This window comes from Humulus lupulus, chromosome 5 (genome assembly GCF_963169125.1).
Source record: "Humulus lupulus chromosome 5, drHumLupu1.1, whole genome shotgun sequence".
NCBI lineage: Eukaryota > Viridiplantae > Streptophyta > Magnoliopsida > Rosales > Cannabaceae > Humulus > Humulus lupulus.
The window spans coordinates 6,152,646-6,157,266 of NC_084797.1; the positions used below are offsets into that span (position 1 = coordinate 6,152,646).

Genomic DNA, 4,621 nt, shown 5'->3' on the forward strand with positions numbered 1-4,621 from the left:
AACCAAACACAACACTAGAAGATATGAAGAGAAATCTTACCAAAAGAACATTTCATATTTCACTTAAAAAACAAAAGAGAAATGCTAAGGGGCACGACATATTATTATTGGTGCAATCTAATATCGGTCCCACACATTTGAATTTAATAAATATTATGAGGTATCGCTAGGAAAAAAACTACTTACAAAGAAATAGTCCTTCTAGTTCGATCTTGTGATTATTTTGGTAGTAATTATTCATGAGGTAGTGAGGAGATCATGAAGTTTATTGATAAATCCATCAATATAAGAGTCTTCAAGCCCTTCACTCAACAAAAAGTCTCTCCATTTCTTGTGATTTGCCCTCACTTCCTTCCCAACATGGCTGTCCAACTCCATTACAGTCTCCACAGCTTTACAAACACCTTCTTTGGCAAACAACCCATCTTCATTCCCCTTCTCAACCTCAACTCCAACTTTAAGATCACCACTCATAATCCTAGCATTGACAACCTGATCTCCAACATTTGGTAGCAAAACCAGTTGACACTCATTCACCAAGCCCTCCAGCAACGACCCTGAACCACAATGAGTCACGAAGCACCCAACCGAGCCATGGACTAGTATCAATTGCTGCTGGACCCAACCCCCATGGACCAACCCTCTACTCCCAACTCTCTCCGTAAACCCATCTGGCAAAGCTGACTCCACTGTTTCGCACCCAACTAGAGCTTTCAGCGCCGCCATGAACGGTCGACCTGTTAGCTCAAGACCCAGAACGAGTTCTTGAAACTGCTCTTTTTTCAGAACACATTCGCTTCCAAATGTACAGTACACCACGCTTCCCTTCTCAAAACTCGAAAGAAACGCAACGTTTCACCTTCCAACACCGAATTCGGTGGTTCAGGAATTACTGGCCCTGTCAGAAGGACTGTCTTCCCCCACTGTTTGGCAACGAAATCGGAGTATACTCCTTCCATCTCTTTAGAGGTTTTGAAAGCTATGGCGTCGCAGTCGTTTAACGAGAGTTTCTGTCGCCATGAACGAGATCCCGCTCCCGAACTCCTTCGCCGATACCTTGGCCGGGCCTCGAGCTTCATGGGCTCGGAACTTAATGACCGATGATGGGAAACCGGGTGGAGGCTCCATCAAATTATCGGCATCCTTAGAATCACTCGTCTCGGGACAGATCCGGTACCCGAGTGTTGCAGGGCTAATTGGAGGTGTTTTGGCTCGGGGAAAATGCAGGGGAAAACCCAAAATTCTGGGTTCGCGTAGGGGCGCCGCAACCCTATTCTTTGGTGCCGCAGCGCAAGGCTGCTTCAGGAGCAGAGGACATTCTGGGCACCGCGGCCCTTAAAGGGTAGTGCCGTGGCGCTAGGCTATTTTTTGGGCAGGGAAATTTTGCATTTTAGGTCTTTTGCCCCGGGGGCTCCGGGGATTTTTCCGTTACATTGTTTTGGGAAATTGGAGGTCCCGAGAGTACGGGATTGGTCCTGGGAAATGGTTTTGGATTGGTTAGTATTAAAGAGTGTTTTATATGTGTTGTGACTAGGTTTTTGGAGAGGCTCGGGTTAGAGGACCGTGCTCGTGACTTTGGTGCATTGAGAAGCTCGGGATACAGGTAAGAAAACTGTAGTACCCATAGAGCAGGGCATGGGCCCATAGTGTTGTTGCAGGGCACGGCCCTAGATTGAATTACATATTAGGGCATAGCCCTTGATTGAACTGTTATATGCTTGAATTTTGTTTGAGTTATGCTATATGTGATTATAGTTGAATGAACGGCAAGGAGCCGAGAACGGCAAAGGCCGAGAACGGCAGTGGGGCTGAGAGTAACACTTAGCACGTGGAGTGCATACTGTTAGGGTGAGAACCCAGTGGATACATGGGATATCCTTACGGTGAGGACCGAGATCCCAGACTTTGGTAATGTTTCTGGGACGACATGGCTGTATATGTTTAGTCTGATGGATTATCTGTTTATCTGTGGATTATCTTATATACTGATTATATGATATGCATATGTTATGTGCTGTTTGGGTTTTCTTGCTGGGCTTCGACTCACGGGTGCTCTGTGCTGCAGGTAAGGGCAAAGGAAAAGTCAACCCGCCATGAGTACGGAGAGCGTGAGGCGGCGCGTACATGTTTGGCCTGCCCGACTGCTTGGGTTGAGGAATTTTTGAGAAATGGCTGTATTAAACTGTGATTTTGATGGTTAATTATCTGTAAACCTATTTTGAGTTGTAAATATATTTCTAAATGGTATTTTGGGATCCCAAATGTTAGACACTTGAGATTTTCAATGAAATAGGGTATTTTCAAAGATTACAGCCTTGACCTTTGTCTAATCACACTTTTGTTTTAAAGTCTCGTTTAGCGAGTTAATTGCACATTTTAAAACTCACTTAGTAACGAATCTAAGGAAGTAGGGCGTTACAAAAGGACTTCAAGGGAAACAAGGCCCCTGCTTTCATATGCTCGTGGGTCCAAGCCGCGAGCTTCAGCTTATTGTCAGGACGGCCGTCTCCCGGGGTGTGGTAGCTCCGTTCATTTGAGGTAAGAGCTCGACTCCTCAGCAAGCCTGAAAATCCTAGGTCGTGGCGAGCTAGGATGTTGGTGATTTGTCCTAATGAAGAAACCGAGCTCCAATAATGCTCGGCCTCGAAGAATTTCCCCCTCGAGGTGGGAATGGTAGTCGGTTGTGAGGTGGATGGATGACTTGATGATTCTTCCATCAGCGAGAATTTGAGGTCGCCCAGCTTGAAGGCAACCGTTACTTTGAGCTTGGGATCGAGAAGGATCGGTCTAAGCTCGAGGTCCGGGTCTGCATAGATTGCGACCCGAAGTTTTCTTCTTTTCCTCTTTTCAACCTCGTCGATCTGACGTCGAAAATGGGCTCGAATATCTTCTTGCTCACGCCACACGTTGTACTCGCGAATCAGACACTGGTTTTGAGTGAATGGGGATTTTGAACTTGGATTTGCTGGAGAGTAAAGGATTGTGAGCACTGACCCCCCCCCCCCCCCCCTCGCGTTTCTCAAGATTGTGCGACATCTAGCAAGAAAGAAAAGGGTGAGGGCCAGGCATACAAGAAATAAGAATAAGATTTTAGATGATTCGAGCTCGAAGGTTCGAGATCACGGAGTAAACTCGATCGAGACGGTGGTCTCAGAAGGACGGGTCGAGTTCGAGGAAGAAGCCCAACTATTGTAAGGTTCTGGCTTCGAGCGTGTATCTGACGCGGAAGTGGGAAAGTGTGAGTTCATTCTAAGAATCCCAGATTTTCAGGGAAAAAGTTGGCGATTACTCAAAAGAATGATAATTTTGGGAAACGTGCAATTTAAAAACCCTAATTCCATACCCCGTTTTTTGGTTTACACGATACAGTACCGTAATTTGAATAACAACAGTAGAGGAAGCCATATTTGCATCCCCTACACTAAATCTGGGTTTGAAACCCATGATATCAGAATTTTTTTGAATCCAAAGTCTATATAATATCAGCTAAACAATGTGGTTGTGGTTGCTAATTGCTACGAATATTCTTATAAAACTAGTGAAAAAAACTAGTAAATATGCTTACGGTGCAATGAGAACACAAAAATGTAAAAGCAAAATATATATAAACATATGGGATCAAGAATAGAAACTTACACATGGTGGCCAGAGGATACAGAGAGATTGATGGCCAGAGGAGTGGTTTTAAGAATGATCTCACGGAGTCGGACAAGCCAAAGTTGTTTTGTTTTCTCGGTTTGGAAAACATGCAAGGATCGAACGATGTTTGGGTTCTGGTTTTTTTCTCCCTTTTTCTCTCTGAAAATTTAAAATGCAAAAGTGAGGGGAAGAAGATGATATGGGCATATAAATAGGCCCTAAAGAATGGCAAGCGTCGAACTGATCTGAATCATTGCCCGAATTCGGTATTTGATCGAACGAATGGGCACAGACATGACAATGACAACATAAAGGTGGCAGATGAATAGACGTGGGCATGGTACAAAAGCACTCAAGTACTCTAGTTGAGCAACCCCTGGTTGACGCGTGTTCACTCTTGAGTACCTCAGACGGTACAGTTTCCAAGGAGGGTAGTTCAAAAGTTTCCTTCTCATAGGATTCGAACTGATACTTTTGAGGGGGCAAAATGTTACACCCAGATTTCGAGCATGAGAAGTTATGACCCCGAAATATAGGCTCGTTAGGTGTAAGCTCAAAATATGATCCATTTGTCATATGATCCTTCAGTCAGACCACTTTTTTGTAAATAACGACCTTGAAAAGCTTGAGGTTGTGTAGCCTCGAATATGCTTTGAGCTCGCAATAACCATGGTTTGACACATATATTTCCCTGATACATCTCTTACCTTCGGACGAGATCATTCGAGCTCAGGAAGTGTAAGCTCGAATGAGATGACTTCGTCAATGGTTACTTGTTCTGAGCGTAGGCGAAGTTAGATGACGAGCTCCTGATTGATGGATAGCCTCGTAGATGTAATGGACTTCGTATCTGAGCTAATCGGTTACATGTGAATGTATTTATTGTTGTAACATCCCAATATTTAAGGGATATCGTTTAATTTTTTATCCAATCCCACATTTTGTGGGATGTTTCCGTGTACGTAGGAAATAATGCATTAAA

The 4,621-nt window shown here is 44.2% G+C and overlaps 1 pseudogene; it reads right to left on the bottom strand.

The window, feature by feature from the left end:
- Positions 1–237: 237 nt before the first annotated feature.
- Positions 238–3,444, bottom strand: LOC133778633 (UDP-glycosyltransferase 79B30-like; annotated as a pseudogene).
- Between the last annotated feature and the right edge of the window lie 1,177 nt (positions 3,445–4,621).